At 35.1% G+C, this 22,756-nt stretch overlaps 1 pseudogene; it reads right to left on the reverse strand.

Moving 5' to 3' along the window:
* LOC108661937 lies at positions 818-5,418 on the reverse strand (annotated as a pseudogene).

A 22,756-nucleotide genomic window follows, 5' to 3' on the forward strand; every position in this document is an offset into this window, starting at 1 on the left:
ATGGTGAGAGAATTGGGGATTTAATGGGCTGATTTCTATAGAAAATAATAAAATAATCAAGCATGCCACGTGTCACATGCTTATTGGCCCAATTTTTAACTTTTTGACTTTTTCTTCTTAATTTTCCACCACAATTATTCTGGTATTTATCCAATCCTACCACATTTAAAATCCATTGGTCTTGGCAAGTGCTGGGGCAAAAAATTTACGAATTTGCCCCTGGGGAGAAAAAATTACGATTTTTCCCTTATACTCCGAAATGTACCGGAATCGCATTATTTCTACTTTTCAATCTCAAATAACACTAATATTGATCAATATTAATCAAATGGGGCAAAAATCATTTTTTTAAAATTTCTCGTTTAGTCCTCTAGTGGCAAAATTACCATTTTGCCCTTGTACTCTAAAAATACCTAGAATCAAAATTTGTCACTACTAAACATCATTTTATACTCCAATAATCATAATTATATTTCATATAGTTATTCTTGGTCAAATGTGATCAAATCTTGGCTAAAAATCTTCATTTAATCATTAAATGGTAAAATGACCGTTTTATCCCTAATCGGTCAATTTTCATGATGGACTCCAAACTGGACCTTGAACTCCGAATCACTATTCTAAACCATTCTGTCAGTTTCAAAATTTTAAATTTCCTCTAAGAATTTCTATTTGAACTAGTTCAAGGCTCGATTTAACTTAGTTGTACCACTCGGTACAATACCGTCTTTTAATCGAGCTTGACAGGGTCTCACATTCTCCCCCACTAATAAAAATTCGATCCCCGAATTTAAACTCAATGTAGAGTGGGTTACCTTTACATATCGAAGAGGTGTGGATGCTTTGTTCGCATGTCATCCTTAGCTTCCCACGTTACCTCCTCGCTAGTGTGATTCCGCCACAACACTTTCACTGAGGCTACATCCTTTGAATGGAGCTTTTTAACTTGCCTATCAAGGATAGCTATTGGTTGTTCCTCATAGGTTAGATCATCTTGCAACTGAATGGTTTCATACCGTATTACATGTGATGGATCTGGGTTGTACTTCCTAAACATGGACACATGAAACACGGGATGGATATTCGAAAGGTCTGGCGGTAATGCCAAACGATATGCTACTGCTCCAACCCTTTCTAAGATCTCGAATGGTCCTATATACTGAGGGCTTAACTTCCCTTTCTTGCCAAACCTCATTACCCCTTTAATTGGTGAAACTTTCAAAAATACATGATCTCCTACTTGGAACTCCAAGTCTCTCCGTCGGTTATCAGCATATAACTTTTGTTTACTTTGTGCTGTTAATATCCTCTAACGGATCATGCGTATTTTCTCAGTGGCATCCTGCACCAACTCAGGCCCCAAAAGTTTCCTTTCTCTTACCTCTAGCCATCCAATGGGTGACCTACATCTCCATCCATATAATGCCTCAAATGGTGCCATTTGGATGCTAGTTTGGAAACTATTGTTGTAGGCAAATTCCACTAAGGGTAGATATTGCTCCCACCTGACACCAAGGTCTATCACACAAGCCCTCAACATATCCTCCAATGTTTGTATGGTCTGTTCAGACTGTCCATCAGTCTGAGGGTGGAAAGTTGTGCTGAAATCTAACTTAGTGTTCAATGCTTCTTGCAACTTTCCCCAAAACCTACTAGTGAACTGAGCTCCTTTGTCAGATACTATAGAAATGGGAATACCATGCAGTCGTACTATCTCATCCACATAAACTTGAGCATATTGGGCAGCCCCATAAGTAGTCTTAACCGGAAGAAAATAAGCTGACTTTGTTAACCGGTCTACTACTATCCAAATTGAATCATATCCCCTACTAGTTCGAGGCAAACCCGTTTCAAAGTCCAGAGCAATATGTTCCCACTTCCACTCGGGTACTGGTAATGGTTATAGTAGCCCTGCAAGCTTTTAATGCTCGGCCTTAACCTGTTGACAAACCAGGCACTTGGAGACAAACTTAGCTACATCTCTCTTAAGTGTTTCCCACCAATACACCTCTTTCAAATCTTGATACATCTTTGTAGCCCTTGGATGTACCACATAAGCTGCCATGTGAGCTTCCTCCAATATTTCTCTCCTCAACCCATCACCATCAGGCACATAAAGTCTGGTTCCATACCTCAACACTCCATCTGTGCCTTTAGTAAACATTTTTCCTTTCCTACCCTGAGGATCCTCTAAGGCCTTAATCACAAACTCATCTTTACTTTGTGCTTCTTTAATCCTGTCCATTAAAATAGGCCTCACTCTAAAGTGTGCTAGCAAAGCATTTGTCTCCGCAACTTCCAAACGCACACCTATGTCTCCCAAGCTATGGATCTCTCTAACCAAAGATCTCCTATCAATAGAAATATGTGCCAAGCTTCCCATTGATTTTCGACTCAAGGCATCCGCCACTACATTGGCCTTACCGGGATGATAAAGAATAGTACAATCATAATCCTTTAGCAACTCCATCCATCTACGTTGCCGTAAGTTAAGATCCCTCTGCTGAAATATATACTTCAGACTTTTGTGGTCCGTGTATATCTCGCAAGTCTCACCATACAAGTAATGTCTCCAAATCTTTAAGGCAAACACGATTGCTGCCATTTCCAAATCGTGTATGGGGTAATTCTGCTCATGCCTTTTAAGTTGCCTAGATGCATACGCAATCACCTTCCCATGTTGCATTAATACACATCCTAAACCAACCCCCGATGCATCACAAAACACCGTGTAACCCCCTGTGCCTTGCGGTAGGCTTAACACTGGAGCTGTGGTGAGACATGCCTTAAGCTTCTCAAAACTATTCTCACAAGCATCAGACCACTCAAATTTTGTATCTTTACGTGTCAGCTTAGTCAGAGGGGCAACTATTTTGGAGAAGTCCTTCACAAAGCGACGATAATAGCCAGCTAAACCCACAAAGCTTCTAATCTCCGTAACTGATGTTGGCCTTGGCCATTTTTCCACTGCTTCAATTTTCTTTGAATCAACTTGTATCCCATCCTTAGATACCACATGCCCCAAGAATGCAACACTTTCGAGCCAAAACTCACACTTGGAGAACTTAGCATACAATCGATGTTCTCTCAAAATTTGGAGCACTATCTTAAGATGCTGCTCATGCTCCTCTCGGCTCTTTGAATATATCAAGATGTCATCAATAAACACCACCACAAACTTATCCAAATAAGGCTTGAACACTCGGTTCATCAAATCCATGAAGGCTTCAGGAGCATTCGTGAGCCCAAATGACATCACTAAGAACTCATAGTGCCCATATCTTGTGCGAAATGCGGTCTTGGGTATATCTTCGTTCCGGATTCTCAACTGATGGTACCCAGATCGCAGATCTATCTTAGAGAAACATTGTGCTCCTTGTAGTTGATCAAATAAATCATCTATCCTTGGGAGAGGATACTTATTCTTCATCGTTACTTTATTAAGCTGTCGATAATCAATGCACAGCCTAAGTGACCCATATTTCTTCTTCACAAATAACACTGGTGCTCCCCATGGGGATACACTAGTACAGATGAAGCCTTTATCCAACAAATCCTCTAATTGATCCTTAAGCTCTTTGAGCTCTGCCGGTGCCATTCTATATAGGGGTAAGGATATAGGTCTAGTGTCGAGAATTAAATCTATGCAAAATTCTATTTCCTGCTCGGGAGGTAAACCTGGTAGCTCCTCAGAAAATACATCCACGAACTCTTTCACCACCGACACTTGACTTACATTTCCAACCTTCACCTGAGTATCCCTTACAACAACCAAGTAACCTATACAACCCTGTCATATTAACCTTCTGGCATAAATGACCGATATCAAATTGGTTAGAGCATTACTCTTATCCCCCTGAATACTAAATGATGATTCACCGGGGAAATCAAATCTAACCAATTTATGATAACAGTCCGCACTAGCATGACAGGGTGATAACCAATCCATCCCCAAGATCACATCAAAGTCTAAGGTGTCTAACACCACCAAATTCACCAAAGTGTCCTTGTCCTTGACTCGTACTACACAGGACTCATATTCCCATTCGACCACAAATATCTCCTTTAAAGGAGTAGACAATACTAATTATTCCTCTCTCCTAACACGATCTCTACCCAACCAAGATACAAAACATGGAGAGATAAAAGAATGAGTAGCACCAAGATCAAACAATACCCGAGCATTCATATCACAAATTGAAAGAATACCTGAGACCATGGCATTGGATGTTTGGGCCTCCTGCTGTGTTAAAGCAAACACCCTTACTTGGCCTCTACAAACAGAACTCTGATGTCCGAACCCAGATGGCCTGCCTTGAGAGGAAGTACTAGCACCTCTACCCCTCGATCCACTAGCCTCCCGGCCAGATGAGGTAGCAACTGAAGGAGCAGACGAAGCTAGCTGGGTGGAACCACAAGCAAAATCTTGTGATTGATGAGCCCTCGGACAATCTCTCCTAATATGCCCAGGTTGACCGCACCCGAAACAAGTTCTTGTGGTAAGGAAACATCGTCCACTATGTTGTCTCCCACAAATATCATAAGGGTGGGTGACTTGACTACTCTATCTCGAATCTTGTGTTTTCTTAACATTGAAAGTTATTTGTCCTATCCCACACTAGCACTAAACAGGTCACTCCTCTGTTGGGATAATTGTAAATCCCTCTGTGGACCTTGACGGTTAGAAGAAGAACCACCATTACTGAAATCTCTCCGACCTTGATAACCCTCAGTCTTGGCCTTATTTGCCTTATCCCTCACAGCCCTACTCTCACTGGTCCTCATCTCAATGCGTTGAGCACAATCTACTGCTGCGGAATAGGTAGTGAAATCTCGAGATGCCACAACCCTAAACAGTGGCTCTACTAACCCATCCACAAACCTTTGAATCTTCATCTCCTCAATAGAAACGAGGTAGGGAGCATAACGAGACAATTGTGTAAACTTGATGTCATACTCCGACACTGTCATACTTGAAGTCTGTACCAAATTCTCAAACTCTCTAGCTCTGGCATTACATACACTGAGTGGTAGGAACCGATCCAAGAAGGCTGCACTAAACTCACTCCAAGCCAATGGTGCTGCATCCTTCGGTCTGCCTCTACACAAGGAGCTATACCATTCCTGCGCCACATCTTCTAATCGGAAGGTGACTAACTTGACTGATCGGACACTAGAGCATCCCAAAGCTTTACATATCTTCTCCATCTTATCCAGGAAAACCTGTGGTTTCTCTGATGCATCAAACCTTGAAAATAATGGAAGTTTAAGCTTTAGGAAATCAGGAAGAGAAATCTCTAAGTGACCCCTCTCCACCTCACGATATTGGTGATCAGCCCGTCCTTGAGAGCTAGGAAATTCTTGTACTGTAGGTCTCCCCTTTACTACCCTCTGTATATCCTCCATACGGGTCGCCATCATCTCTAAAACCCAATTAACTCCCTGTAGGCTTGCCACCAAATCCTCAATAGTAATACCCCCAACTGGGAGTCTGTCTACATCACCTAAGGACTGTCCCTTCTCTTGCCTACTCACAGGCGTATCCGACCTCAACAGCCTGGTGACCCTGCCACGTCTACCTCGACCTCTCGGGATGGATCCCGTGGTCTATCTGCCATCTCAATGGGAGCATCTTGCTCTCCGACCTGTCTTGAGGCGGCTCATGTCTTAGGCGGCATTCTTACCTAGACAAGAGCAAACACCTGTTATTAAACACATATTATAGTCATACTTAAGGCAAAAGGTAATTTCTAAGATAGGGAATCTATGCGGTCATTTGGTTGTAAAATGTGCCGTGGTTCACACTTCATAACCGAAGTTCCCACATAAAAACCTGACACTCTGCTGGACCAACAAATGGAAGTCCTATGACCTAGACAAACCTAGTGAGTGAACAAGGAAGGGAACAAGCAACAATTAGGGAGAATTTAAAATCATGATACACTTGTTTCAAAAAAATGCAATTTAGTTCATTCCTATTTAAAACCCCTCCAAACTTGAGATTTTCTCGCTGCAGCGAGCATGAATTTCACTGCAGCGAAAATGAAGCAACAAGAGAAACATTTTTGCTCACTCAACAAAAAGCCATCCTGCTAAACTAATAAAATCAACATAAAATTCATGAAAATTCTCAAAGTACAATGTGTCAAATTTCACGTACATTTCAACCATAAATCATTTTCCATCAATTTGGTATAACATACACACTTACATATGTATATATATATATATATATATATATATATACGTATATACCCATCATCATCATCTCACCAACCCATCATCATCATCATCACCAGCTCATCATCATCATCACTAGCTCATGCGCACTCCCTACTCGCACATGGCTGGGTCATCACCGGGTTATGCGCACTCCCTACTCGCACATAACTGGGTCATCATCGGGTTATGTGCACTCCCTACTCGCACATAATCGGGTCATCCTCGGCTTATGCGCGTTCCCTACTCGCACATAGCCAAGTCAACATAATTACACAACATTATATTCAAGCATATATGTATATCAACATAATGCAGCCACATAGAAATCCATAATAACCACATTTCATAACATAAACCTTTTGTCAAAAGCTTGTTCCCAAGGCATTCATTTTCATGACAAATTTCATAAAATCATTCAAACACTTTGTTCAAAACAGTCATATTCCAAAAACAATTTTGATAGGCAGTCCACTCACAAGTGTCGAAAATCCAGATTCTGGGTGCACTCAGACTAATAGTCCTCAAGCGCAATTCCTTTGTCTTTTTCGGATGTCTCACTACCTTGACAAATAACAAAGTCGAGGAATTTACTATATTGTCCCTAAATTGATATAAACTAATTTAAATTACTAATGCTTGATATGTAAATGCAAAAATACGTTCGATTACCGCTTAATCGCGGTATCGATTAAATTAGACTGATCACCCGATTAATTAACGATTATGTCCAAATCACCTCTCAATTAATTCATTTTTCCTATAATACCGTAATTTACCACATACCATTTAAATAAAGCCAAATCAGCATTAGACCCCTCACAATTCCTTATAGAAAAATTCGATCATTTGGTGCACTAGCACCGAAATTTTTTTTCTACATAACCGTTTCATCTTAATTCATAATTTTTCAAGCCATTTTCCTTGAAATAAAAATAATCCCCCATTGATATTCAGCCCTCATGGTTCAACCAACAAGGAACCCTAGAGAAATTGAATATTTCCTTTGTGTTTTTGTTCATAACCATGCTTAACTATCCCTAAACACTAACATAGTCTAAAATCAAATTATTTCAACAACAATTCCTCTTCCATACCCATTTCAGAATTGAATTCATCATGATAACTCAATATTCAACCATGGAAATCAAGAACAAAAGCATGGGTAAGTTAGGTATCAAGGCGAATTAAAGAAATTTTAACTTACCTAGCTTGTTTCCTTGATTTCTTCACTTTTTCTTTGAATTTCCACCTAGGTTTTCTTGTTTTTCCCTTTGTTCTTCCTTTTTACTTGTTGCTGGTTGTCTAGGCCGAATATGGTGAGAGAATTGGGGATTTAATGGGCTGATTTCTATAGAAAATAATAAAATAATCAAGCATGCCACGTGTCACATGCTTATTGGCCCAATTTTTAACTTTTTGACTTTTTCTTCTTAATTTTCCACCACAATTATTCTGGTATTTATCCAATCCTACCACATTTAAAATCCCTTGGTCTTGATAAGTGCTAGGGTGAAAAATTTACCGATTTGCCCTTAGGGTGAAAAAATTACGATTTTGCCCCTATACTTCGAAATGTACCGGAATCACATTATTTCTACTTTTCAACCTCAAATAACACTAATATTGATCAATATTAACTAAATGGGGTAAAAATCATTTTTTTAAAAACTCTCGTTTAGTCCTCTAGTGGCAAAATTAACATTTTACCCTTGTACTTCAAAAATACCAAGAATCAAAATTTTTCACTGCTAAACATCATTTTATACTCTAATAATCATAATTATATTTCATATGATTATTCTTGGTCAAATGTGATCAAATCTTGGCTAAAAATCTCCATTTAATCATCAAATGGTAAAATGACCGTTTTATCTCTAATCGGTCAATTTTCCTGATGGACTCCAAACTGGACCTTGAACTCTGAATCACTATTCTAAGTCATTCTGTCGGTTTCAAAATTTTCAATTTCCTCTTAGAATTTCTATTTGAACTAGTTCAAGGCTCGATTTAACTTAGTTGTACCACTTGGTACAATATCGTCTTTTAATCGAGCTTGACAAGGTCTCATAGGTTCCTTTTGCTCTCGTGAAAAGGCGTTGTTAAGGGTTTCACTTGCTCCTGTGAAAAATTGTGTTAGTGCAATAAGCTCAATATGAATATTTCCAAGAGGGGGTGAATGGAATATTTTAAATTTTTAAAAATTTCTTTTGAATTTGAAGAAAGTAAAGTTCCTTCAAGTCAATTTGGCTTTTTGATAGTAAACAAGAGAATGGACTTGTTATTAGATACGAAAGGCTAAAAACACAAATGAAATTAAGAAGTGGAGAGAAAATCAACACAATAGTTTTTATAGAGATTTGACCTCCTTGCCTACTTCCTCTCCCTTAGATTTACTAAGGAGTTTAAATTCAGTCAAACAATAATTGCTTCAAGATAAAAGAATCGAAAGTAAGAGCTATTACCTACTCCGTGCTAGGAATATATTTGATTTTTCTCTTTTAGTGAATTATAGTATATTCACCACCACACCAATTGTTGGAATTTTCTTATTCTCTAGGAATCTTTCAATCTCAAACCTAAAGTGGGCTAGGTGTGGAATGCTTTTTAAGATGGTAACTAGATAGTTTTCTCTTAATTTCTTCAATGGCAATTTTTCTTTGCATGAAGTTTGTAGAAAATTATTGGAGCAAGAAGGAAACCTAAACAGAAATTGAGGAGTTTGGCTATCTCAAAAGAGGGCGGCTCGGGTTTTGGTTAGAATCACATATTTATAATGTGATTTTCAACCCCATAAAAATAAGTGAGATACTTCTCTCTTAAAACTTCTTTTAATTTAATTAATTAAAATTTTCCACCTACAATTATAACTAAATAATAATTTATTTATTTAATTCTAATTACTAGTCCATGTCAAATTAAGATTATTCTATTTTATTATTATCCATCTTTAATTAAAAATAATTAATAATAAAATAAGGAAATCCTAACACACATGTAGTAATATAATTATTTCATAATTATAAATAAAGAATTAACAATATTAATTCTTATATTTATAATTAAATATTATTCATTATTTTTTTATAAGTTGATAATTATTTTAATAAATATTTTTCTATAAAAAATATTTTTATATAAAGATAATTTTGACTTACTAAAAATACTATGATTCAAACAACTTTTGTCTAAATTAACCCGCATATACTGATGTTTATAATTAAAAACATTATATCTCATAATTACGAGATAACCCTTAGTTACCAAATTTGAACATTAATTTGCATAAATAATTAATCATGTACTCCATCTTAAACGAGTTGAGTTCTACAAAACTAAGTGCGGAATCACATTGGACATAGATATTTTAAACTCCAATAAACTTAAAATTATATCTTAGTCTCATTAAAAATAATTCTAGTTTATTAACCATGGAATCACTCCATTATAGATTCATGGTTGCACTCTTGAGTTATGTACAATTACAAGAAATATCAAATATGTAAAATTTAATATTGGTTTGTTTAGTTGCAAACCTTATGTTGTGAACCCTCATAGCCATCCAATGATAAAGGCGAATTTACCGCTTTACCCGTTACGTCAATTTTGTCCCCTAGTCTCAAATATCATCCAATTAGTGATTCAATACTCTAGATCTAATCTTTTGAGTACATAGCTAATTCATCAATCCACTAGGCCCAGATTAATTACCAATCTTTCCTGAAATCACTAGAAGTGATGTTAATGCTATGAACTCCATTATTTGGATGTATGTTGTCCGATGCTCAACTCAATTATAATCTCAACTTACAAATTCTAAATCATTACATTAAGATGATCATCCCTGTGGTATATCAAATATTAGAAGGAGATAAAACATGAGTCCATTATCTATTAAGATTGCAGTTCTACCATAAATGAATGCATAAGTGTGAGATTAAGATTTAAGGAAATGACCTTACTTAAACTTAAGTCTCATGTGATTCCAATTCACTTTCTAATGTCATTACTTAAAGTGAACTACTCCAATGATTTGAGAGTCATCATTCTCTTGAAGTGAATCACATTCTTTTCATTAGAAATAATCTAAAAACTACAATCTTAACATAATAAAGTGATTGGCTTTATTATTCAACTGTGAACAATTTTAGACTCTATTAAAATACTTGTCTCTTAGGTATGCCTCTTAATACCAATGTATTTTAATTGCTCATTAGAATCTTGGCACCTTTATAACTAGATAATAAATACTTACTTAAAACAAGCTCTTCGTCTTGTTTATCAAAATGTACTTTCACTACAAATAAAATAAATGAAACTGAACATGAGAATATACTTGCTTTCTAGGACACCATATTCTCAAATTCCAAACAATCTCCCATTTTCTCTAAAGCAAGTATAACATATCCCTCATTCCAAGACCTTATAAGTGACCTTTGAAACTCTTTTGTGTTAGAGTATTTGTGAATGGATCAACAAGGTTCTGCTTTGTGGAATTTTCCTCACAAGTTCTTCTCCATGTTGTATGATCTATCGAATAAGATGATACTTCCTTTCAATATGTTTTGTTGCTCTATGATTCTGAGGTTCTTTTGAATTAACCACTACTTCACTGTTATCACAATAAAGTGTTTGAGTTAGCCACTGCTCCATTGTTATCACAATAGAGTGTAATAGGCTTGTCTACATCTGGAATTACTTCAAGGTCATTAAGGAACTTACAGAGCCATACAGCTTCTTTTGTTACTTCACAAACCATAACATATTTTGCCTCCATAGTAAATGTCACAACCTAATTCCCAAACCATAACTGACGCAAAGGCCCAATAGGCATAGCCTATCAGGTCCAAGGAAGCCTCTCTTTCTTTAAGATCTAAAACTCATAATTTCTAATAAATATTCTTTCGAAATTATACCGTGAGAACCAAGTATATATATATATATATATAATGTTCTCAAATTAGGGTTATCATTCATCAACCCTAAATGACATGGTTAATCAAACCAACATACAAAGTGCGCAACAATCTCACAATTTACATTTAAGCAACTATATACACATGCAAAAGACCTTGATTATCAGCGGAGTGACTCTAGGCATGGGTACCATTACTAGATGCCGTGGTACCTACCAAATGGCAAATACAAATGGACACATCAATCTAGGTCCCAACTACCTCCGAATTTGAAAACATGAAGTTAAAAAGAGTGAGTATAAACACAGTGAGTGAACAGAGGAAGGGAACAAGTAAACAATAAGGAAAGTTTAGAAATCATAATGCACTTATGTTAAAAACAATGCAATTTAGTTTAATTCCTTGTAAAACCCCTCAATTCGACCTTTGATTATTTAACCCCTTAGTGTTGAAGGATCCATGATCCATAATGAAATCGAAAAGTGAAAACCACAGTAAGTATTCAAGCAAGACGAGAGTTTTTTTTTTCGTTGCATTGAAAATCAATTTGGAAACAATTAACAATTTCAACATTCAACATTCATTGTAATCAAATAATATTTTCTCTAACATTTCTATGGTATGTGTAAACATGTATACAACCACCGACTCATCAGCTCATGTGCACTCCCACACCGCACATAGCTGGAATCATCACCCACCGGTCATTAGCTCATGTGCACTCCCACACCGCACATAGTTGGAATCATCACCCACCGGTCATCAACTCATGTGCGCTCTCACACCGCACATAGCTGGAATCACCCGTCATCACCGGCATGTGCACTCCCATACCGCACACACGCGATTACAATTATCACACAATATTATCATTCAAAGCATAACATATATATTATCAAAATATAGGATCACATGGGTTCATCACATTACTCATTTTACAACAAAAATCGTTTCATTAAGGGCTTGTTCCCAAGCATGATTTAGAGAAAAGAAATCAAATAAAATCATTTAAGTGCTTTATCCCAATACATATATCTTTCCTAAAAATAATTTAATGCAAGTTCACTCATCTTAACAATGCCACCTAACAAGACCAACACCCATAAGATCTTAATCCAGGTAGTCCTGAAATACCATTAAAACCTATAATTGCCAATAAACAATAATAGCTTCAAATATATCATAAATTTAAACCTAATAATTCTAATAAGCATATTGCTGATAAACTACATTCTACCCTAATTTCTAACCTAGAATTCTAGTTTAATTCTCAAACCCATCATATGAACTATTCCAAATTAAAGGTTCTTTACCTTGGTGAGCTTGGAGGCATAAAGATCAATAAAAAACCTAATATTTCCAAGAAAAAGAATTTGAAGAAATTAGGAAATAAAATCTGAAAATATAACCCATAAATTCATAAATTCCAAGAGTTGAAAATATATACCTTTTAGCCTTAAAAATGGAGATATAAGGTTGAAAATTCAAGTGTTTATGATGGTGGAGTAGAAATAGAAAATAAAGAAAAGAAAAAAAGATTTTTTCTTCTCTCTCCTAGGGTTTGGTTGTGCTAAAAAATGGGGTTAGAAGCTGTAGATTTGGTGCCCAAGAAGTTCGGAGAAAAAAGAAGTAAGAAAATAAAGGAAAGGAAAAGAAAGGAAGGAAAACAAATGAAAACAATTTTGATTTTTCATGGTGGTGAGATGAAAATGGCGTGGGAGCACGAAGGAGAAGAAGAAAATAGCTTTTGAGTGGATAAGAACAGGCCATGGAATGAAGATGAAGAGTCAAAGCTTCTTTCCGAAGTTTTGACCAAGCTAATGGTAAAATTACCATTTTGCCCTCCAAGGTTTTCACCTATTTAAATTAAGTCCTCCGAAAATCTTTTAAGTCCAATTTCTTTCTATTTTTCTTACTTAACACTTGTACCAATAAAATATCAAGTTTATACTTTAATGCGGTATCAATATAATATTTAAATATTAACTTACTCGTGCTAGCTTTATTTAATAAAGACACACGAGTCCCATTAACGTCATTTGTCTCCGAAATTTCCTTGTTCTTCTTCTCCCCCACTTAGATTGACCATATACTCCTTCATGAAAAATTTTGACATTGAATAAAATATTAATATTTTATTAATAAAATATTATTTTATTTTAAAATTTTTCACTTGACTCATTGGTATCCAAAATGTCATATTATGCCCCAATTCACTTCCGAATCACTTTTTATCTCATTAATTAATCCTCAATAATTAAATATTATTATTTAACGGTTATTTCTTCACATACGAAATATTTTACTCTAAAATATTCCTTTCACCTTTAATCATTTTTAAACATTCTAATTAACCTCAATTGGCATCTGATAAGCTTTACTAGCCACCATATCAAAGTACAGGTATGACAATTGTTGGTCCCAATTATATCTGCTAGAGGGGGGGTGAATAGCACAAATCAGCTCTTGACAAGAAAAGGAATTAATTTTCAGAACAAAGAAAATAAAAACAGAGTAGACAATGCGTAGAAATTTAGAATGGTTTGGTCCAAGACCTACATCCACTACCTTGATTATCCAACCAAGGATTTTTCAAACAATTTCACTAAGAACTGGTAAAATTAACAAGCTTTAAGCAAGCTTTACAATGGCTTTTACTAGGCTCAGCCAAAACCTTTCACAATAGTTTTTCACGTGCTAAACTAAAACCCAACACCTAACTTTTCAAGGCTAAGTTAGAACCTTAACACATTCAACTAATCCTAGCTTGAAACAAACAGTTAGAGTGACTCCCTCACTTTAAGAATACAAGAAGAGAAGTAAAAGAAAGTACCTATGATCAAAAGGTTGATCTAAATGGTACAAGGTTGAGTGCAGAATACAAATACAAAAGATTGGCATTTAAGTACAAAAAGGTACAAAGGAGATTTTTTTGGTTTTTCAGCTCTATATGTGTCAAGCCCGGCTCTACAATATGTTTATTATGCCATTCCTACATAAGAATGCATGTTTGCTTACTTGGGTACCTCAAAAATCGTTAAAGGACGACAATGTACCAAATGGTACAATTAAATTGAATTAAGCCTCGAACTAGTCCAAATAGAGATTTTAAGATGAAATTGAGAATTTTAAAACCCCAGAATGAATTAAAATGGTGATTCAGAGTTCGAGGACCGATTTGGAGTCAAATCGAAATTTTCATGACCTAGGGGCAAAATGGTCATTTTGCCACCTGAGGTTAAGATGTGAGTGTTGGATGAAATTTTTGACTAAGATTGATCATTTGGAGTATAATTTGAGTTTGAGAAGTGAAGAATTTTAATTTCGGCGTTTTTATGAGGATAAGGGAAAAATAGTCATTTTGCCACTTTAGGGGCAAAATTGTAATTTTACATCACCCAACACTTGTCATGCCCATGGATTTCAGCCATTAGCATTTTATATCATGGATAATTGAAGGGTTTTATGTGGTGGTGGCAGAAAGCTTAGTTATTAAGTTTTTAAACATGGACCAATAACATGGTGACAAGTGTCAAGCTTGGATTATTTTATTATTTGGCTTTAAAAATCAGCCCATAACCCTCCCAACTCATTTCTCTTGGTCAGCCAAAGGAAGAAAAGGGAAGAAAAGAAGAAGAACAAAACCCTAGCTAAGAAATTCAAGGGAAAATCACTAGATTTCAAGGAATCAAGACATCAAAGGTGAAATTTCTTAACTCTAGCTTGTGATCTATCTTTCCTATGCATTCTTTTGCATTTTCTATGGTTGAATCACAAGATATCATGAAGGATTCATGGCTGATCGAATTTAGAGAGAGAATATTTGATGATTTATTTGGTTAGATTTTGAGATATTTTAGTGTTTTTAGTTGATTTATCATGTTTGGAAGGAAAACAAGCAAGAAAAATCACGTATTCTTCATGGATTCTTCATTGGCCGAATTTCATAAAGAAAATATTGAAGATGAATCTTGTGATGTCTTATGTTATTTAGTTAGAATATAATGAATTGTGGTGGTGGAAATTGAAAATGGTAATGTTTAGCATGAAAAATCGTATACCCCTAAAGAACCTCCATGGCCGAATTTTTCCAAGAGAAAATGTGAGGATGATTATACCATATTTCAAGTTATTTAATTTGTGTTTGATGATTTGGAGTATTGGCAGAGAAATGGAATTATTTGGAGTTGAATTTGACGTATTGGCCAATTAATCGGGTGATAGATCGCATTAGGCCAATACAATTTTATTTAGGTACACAATTGAACTTATATTGAACGCCGTATTTAGATGGTTACCCGAGCATTTCACATCCCATTTCACGCATTAGTATACAACTTGAATTAGTTTTATAACAGTTTAGCACAAATGCAGTAAATGGCTTATTGTGCATTATGTTTAGGTGGTGAGCTTTGTGGTAAAAATAAAGAGATAGTACCCGAGGACCAAGAATCGGAGTACTCGAAACTCGATTTCCATTACAATGAGTAACCTTATTATCATGTTAATTATCTAAAGTATGTTTTTATTCGATTTTGTAATTTTATGAAAAATGTGTTTAAATGAAATGATTTTATAAATTGTTTTGAAATTTAATGATGACTTGAAAATAGAGTAATTGGAGACTACTTGTTGTATTGTAAATTATGTTTTCAATTGAATGGCTTATGATAATGTGGGCATGAATGGCTGGATGGGTATTTGTGTTGAAAATGCATAAACTGTTGTTTGCCTTGATAGGCTGGATAATGATAAAATTACCATGTCATGCTGTTGAATTTTTATTGAATTGGTGGGTTTTAGATTGGTCACTGCAGTGACGGGTTCTGTGGACCAGCCTATTAGAGGGGCACGAAATCCAGGTATATTCTTACCTCGATTGGAGAGGTGCGTAGGGTAACTCTTGAGGTAAAACTTTAGAGTTCACTTCACGCTGAACCACTACGTGAGGGTGAACTCAGCCAAAGCCAAAGAACGGCTATGTTTTCAAAATAAAAACATGATTTATGCATACATTACTTTTTAATAGCCTTGGCGGATTCAGTTGGGATAGCCCTAGGCCAAGGTATCCTTGACAACTGAATATGAGAATGATTTTGGCATGAGCCAAGCTTTTTAGGAAATCATAAGTCTTGTTGTTTATTTGGGTGGAATGAATCTATTTTATCTTATTAAAATGAGTTCGAAATGCTGTAAATCATTTTTATGCTAATTTATTTTATCTATCTCCATTTGCTCAGCTATAGATATTTTAGATGGTATTTGTTTACTCACTAGGACTATATAATCTCACCACCCTCCTTTTCACCCATTTCAGGCTCAGGATAGTCAGTAGATAGCTCATTTCGTTGAGGGTTACAATTAGATTTGCATCCTCAAAAACTGTTGGTTCACAGCCTTCATTACTTTTAGTCATTCGGGGGCCCAGATGTCATTGTTAAATGATTTGAATACTTGGCTGCATGTGCTCCTGTATGTAGGAATTTATTTTGCTTTTACGTTGTAAAAAATTATTTACATAGCGTTCTATAAAAATTGTTTTATGAAAAATTGGAATATTTTATTCCATTAGCCATAATTTCACTTTAAATGAATGGTTTAGATATCTAAACTTATTTTTTGCTATGAAATGTGTAAATTTATCTCATATACTATGTTTTAGCTGGTTTCAAAATTTTTAGAAAAAATGACCAAAATACCCCTATGTAGTTGAAATTTCTCTTTGACTGTTTTTGAATTGAAATTGGTTCATATCACTTTAAAACATGATTTTAGTAACTAATACTCATAGGGCAAGCAAGAAAACTGATGTTAAGCCTTACGAGGTTTCGATTGGAATTCCGGGTAATGAATGTCTATCGAGACTTCGCGACGGTTGTCACGGGCTCGATGGGAGTTCCGGGTCGTGACAATATGACTCAAATCTCTTCAACACTTCCAAAGAATTGATTTCTAACTATTGGAAGACACTTTTATACATGGAGAAACAACTATGATGGTGGTTTGACAGTTTTACGACCGTTAGAAACAGTAGAGAGTTGGTTCTAGCTGTTAATCTGTCTTTTAGTGCTTTGGTTCAAATTGTAAACAAAGAGCTTTTAGTCAACTAACTTTCTTCTTGGTCGACTAAGTTGGTTCTGTCTTTTGGTCGCAGATTCTAACAAAGAGCATTTAGTCGACTAACTCATTTCTTGGTCGACTAAGTTGGTTCTGTCTTGAAGTCCAAATTTTGGTAGTAGCTACTTATTTGACTAACTCACATCTTGGTCGACTAAGTTGGTTCTGTTTCTCAATATTCTTCAATCTGCTATTTCTCCAATTTGAATTTTAGTCAACCAACATTGTTCATTATTTAACTAAAGACCTTCCTTTTTGTTGATAAATCATTTTTCTTCATTTTCATGATTTTTGATATACACATTTGAAAGGTTGATTTATTATTTCCATATGACTTTTTGTCCCGCACACTTAGGTAGAAATATTAGCACAAATGAAGTGGGAATGTTCTATTATCATCAAAAACTAATGGAGCCAACAATCTCCCCCTTTTTGATGATGACAAAACATTCCTTGATTAATACCACAGTGTCCTTTTATTCTTTTTAATTTCTACAGAAAATGAGGATTGCTCCCCTAAAGTAAGTGCTCCCCCTTAGTGTGTGCATATTTTGGTTATTCATTCTAGCAAATTTTATTCATGTTGTGTAGAAATTGACACTATACATTCAGAGTATATATGTGCAAAAATATAAGGTGATTTACAGCAAATGAATGTTGACAGATTATCATCAAAATTTTGCAGTATCTGTCAACAACATATTGTTATCATATTTTGTCTATATCATTCATCATTCAATTGATATACTATACACAGCATCCATATACAATCACAAACATAATTTATAATAAAAATCAGTAATCAGTATACAATCCCAACATCAGTGCAGTATCAGATTTTTATCAACAACATTCAAAATACCATAAACATTAAAATATCAGCAGCAAAATACCATAAACATATCAGCATCTATTTTTCACACAATCATATAAGCAACACAATTAAATTCAAGTGTTTAAATTGTTGGGATAAGCCCTGCAGCCAATTGGGATTGGTTAAGGCTTGATTCCAATCATGCAACAGTAACATTCATGTTGAATGATTAAAGGTTTTCCTTCATCAATAGGACATTAATTATAATAAGTCTAATTGGATAAAGTCCATGAGATTAATATGCCTTGCAAGGAAACTGTAATGGATTGTAGTTATGAGATTCCTATGCATCAAAGCATAATCTCAAAATGTTCCTGGTCAATGTATCATTGAGACTGGACATCAATGATGCTTAGAGACTAGTATATTCTATGTTTCTTACTTTGGAAGTAAGCAATCTATCTCATAGATTGAAATATAGAGATACTTAGAACTAAAACATAGGTGCTTGCCTAGGAGAGCAAGTTCACTGAACATGACCCGCCATGAGAAGTGCATTTGGTAATACACTCTAATGTCTATGCAACACTTCTCATGTGTCAATTGTGTAAATACTCCCTAGACTTGAGACACCAGGTTGTCTTATGTGTGGAGTGCTATGCTTTGATTTCATCCCTATGGGTGTCTAACCAAGGATGCCAAAACAGGATGCTTTTGGGTATAGTATAAAGCATGTGAAGGCAAATGAGTGGTCAAGATAGGAATCATCACCTCAAGTGTTTTAGAGGACATATCCTATCAGTTCTTGGTTAACATTAGCTTATTGAAGTCCTTGGCCAAGGCGACATGGAGATTAAGAAAAAGGTTTCATAACTCTCTATAAAGCTAATGCTATAATTGTAGGAACAAATATGGAGGTCAATAAGAGAAGACATTGTACCAAGCTCTTATCATCTTTGGGATATATGATGAGGGAATGAATTACACTGATAGACTGTACGCTGAAAGGTTGTCAAAGAACCCCTTGACTCTCCCAACAATTGGGTGGCCATGATGCATTGCTAGATGCCAATCTTGGTCTATGGAATTGATTATAAACTAATTGATTTAAATTTATATTAATCAATTAAGTCATTAATCAATTCCATTGCCAACATGTTGGGAACCTAATGGGTCACACACAATGATTACATTTGAATTAAATTCGAAGAGTGACGATTTAAGTTAGACTTAAATCACATGCTAGGTAATTAACTTCTATAAACTTAATTAAAAGAGTTTAATTAAGTTTTTGGCATAATTATAAATAGTTATAACTATAAGGCCTTGATTGCAAAATATAAAGAAAATTAATTTTGATTTTAATTTCCAAGGACTTAATTAAAAGAGTTTAATTAAGTAATGGCCCAATATTATAATGTTTTATAATATTGAGGGCTTAATTGTAAAATTGAAGTTATTTTAACCTAACTATACAAGTCACCTTTTAACTATTTTCCATATGAAAGTTTTTCACAATTGAAGAAAACGTAGTTTTTGTCAGAAAAAGAAAAACGTTTTCTTTCTTTGCCACCACTCCCTTTGTGTGAAAGAGAAAATTGCTTATGAAGCAATTTTCGAGAAAGGTTCGGCTAAGATTGTGAAAAAGAAGAAAAGGACAATTGTTGTCCTCTTTGCTAGCACAAAGTATAGTTAAAAACTCATTCCTTTGTTGAAGGTTCAAGTGCAATCGTGTGTACTTCCATTAGAAGCCAAACACTTGATTAGCTAGGGTTTTTGCTCCTTGTGGTATTCGCGAGATTGCTTCAGAAAGTGCCATCGCGATTACGAAATTACATGGCAAGGTAACTTTCTAAATAATAATTTATTTTGTGCTTTTATGTGTTAAATATCACCAAGGTGATCTATGGGTGGAGGCATGTTTTGTTGTTTAGTTATAAAGTTTTTAATTTTCTTTCCGCTGCGTATTTTGAGCATGCCATCCATAGCCAAACCCATCAGTGGTATTAGAGCCTTCCTTGGTTCGAGTTTAACACATGTTTATGTCTATTATTGTTAATGCCTTGTTGAAAAGGAATATGAGGTGTTCGGGTTTTGTTCTACACAAATTAGTAAGTTTTAAAGTTTTACAATTTGTTCTAGTTATTTTGATTTCTAGATAGATTTTAATTGTAAATTTTAAAATTTATTTGTCATAATATTAATCTTGTTTTAATGTCAAAATATTGCAGATAACAAGTGCATGAGATGCACAAATTAATTTAACAAATAAAGATTCGATCTCATGACCTTATGGTGTGATTTAAATAGTAGAATTCGATTCTGTCCAGCCATGGTATTGGTCCATTTTCAGCCATAAAAGTGAGGCTTAAGTGCTTCATAAAATGTAGCAAAATTAAGAGATCAATACACATTGGAAATGTTCCAAGATGGGTGATTATGTGTGGCTAATGGTGGAGGTAAAGTTACCAAAACGTGGCTAAAACAGTTGTTGTTTGCAACAGAGACAGTCATAGTTTTGTTTGGCTTAGCAGCCAATAAAGGCCTAAAATTGTACAATTAGTTACACCAATTGGCTGAGGATTTTTTTTATGAAAAGGTTTCATAAATTATTCAAATTGTTGCCAAGAATTTTAAGGATTTAAATCCCTAGAATTAAGCCTTCATAGAATTGAGTTGGTGGAGTAAAAACTGTTGCTGCCTCTACAGCAGCAAGCCACTGTTTTGAATTTTTTGATAGCTAAAAACGTTTCCTAAAATCCTGAAAAATTACTATGGAATTTTTTCATAAGTTTTCTATCAAGGAAAATTTAATTAGGAATTAAATTCCTGATTTTATGCCACCAAATAGCTTCAAAAGAAAGACAAAACCGAAACTGCCTCTGTAGATAAAGGTCACGGTTTTGATAGTTTTTGACAGCCAAAAACACCTCTTAAAACTGAGTTATCTATCAGGATAAATATTATTGGAATTAAATCCCTAAAGATACAGCATCATAATGCCACGTAATTAGGACATGTCTGCTGCTATCTGCAACAGGACACTGTTTTGGTTAAGACATAGAATTTGTCAAAATTTTTGTCACGACCCGGAACCTGCCTCAGGCCCATGATAATCACCGCGACGTCCCGATTGACACTCATTATCCGAAATGCCAACCGGAACCCCGCAAGGCTTACATATCAGTTTCTTTCCTTTCCTGTGAGCAATCATTGTTAAATATCGAGTTTTTAGAGAATATATACTATTTTAGATCAAAAACAATCAAAATAAAACTTTCGTCACACAGGGGTATTTTGGTCATTTTTTTCTCAAAAATTTCGAAACTGGCTAAAACGTAATATACAAGTACAAAACACATAATTCATATTCAAAATGAGTTTAAAAGTCTAAAATCTTCATTTAAAACGAAATTACGGTTATTTGAATATAATAAGAAAATAAAAGAAATATTAAGGAAAATATTCTATTTTCTTATAAAACAATATTTATAGAGTTATACGTGAATAATTTTTATAGCGTAAAAGCTAAATAAATTTATACATACTGAAATACAGTAAGCCAAAATATTTAATTTAATTTACAATAACAAGAGGGCCCCCGAATAAACAAAAGTAAAGAGGACTGTGAACCTACGGTTTGGAAAATGCAGATCCAATGGTAGTCCTCGATGAGATCAGCTATCTACAGTCTATACTGAACCTGAAATGGGTGGAAAGGAGTTGGGTGAGATTTTGCAATCCCAATGAGTAAACAGACATTATCATAAATATCTAAAGGCGAGTAAAATGGAGGCAAGTTTAAACAACAAATTTCAACCCATTTCATAATGTTTTCAATTTATTTCTTAAACCATAAAATATTTGTAATTTACCAAAACAGTTGTTAAGGCTTATGTCTTTTATTAAAACAAGGCTCAAGCCAAAACTAATCCTCGGGGATACCTTGGCCGAGGCATCTAACCGAGTCCGCCAAGGGTGTTAAAATATTCACACGTGAAACACATTTTTATTTTTAAAACCAGCCGTTCCTTGGCGTTGGCCGAGTTACACATTCACGTGGGGGTTCGACGTGAAGTGAGCTCTAATACTACCCCGGGAGTTACCCTCCTCGCCTCTACAACCGGAGTAACTATATAACTGGGTTTACCGTGCCCCTCTAATAGGCAGTCCACGGAAACCCGTCACTGCAGTGACTAACCCACCAATTTTAATAAAATTTCGACAGTATAACGTGGCTTTTATTTATTTATCCAGCCTGCATAGTAAAACCAACTTACATAAATTTCCCAAATGCACTCACAAAATATAGCCACATATACTCATTTCTCATAAGCCATTCCTAGGAAAATATATATTTTTCAAGTCAATTTGCAGCCTCCAATTACTCAATTTCATAATCAATACAATATATTTTTATTTGTCACATTTATTCCTAAAACATCAAAAATCCCGTTTTAATCTCGTTCTCATTTCATAAAATACATAAAGGGCATTTAAAATAAACTCTAGATAATTTACAATAATAATAAGTTTACTCACCGTTTGTACAAACTAAAAGCTTTCTAAGCGCCCCGATCACTACTCGTCGGGTACGACTTCTTTGCCTTTTCCGGAAGGCTCTCCTCCTAGACACATTACAAAAATTTACACAATTCATCACATTGATGCTAAATCACTATATAATTAA

Source organism: Theobroma cacao, chromosome 5 (assembly GCF_000208745.1).
Source record: "Theobroma cacao cultivar B97-61/B2 chromosome 5, Criollo_cocoa_genome_V2, whole genome shotgun sequence".
Classification (NCBI taxonomy): domain Eukaryota; kingdom Viridiplantae; phylum Streptophyta; class Magnoliopsida; order Malvales; family Malvaceae; genus Theobroma; species Theobroma cacao.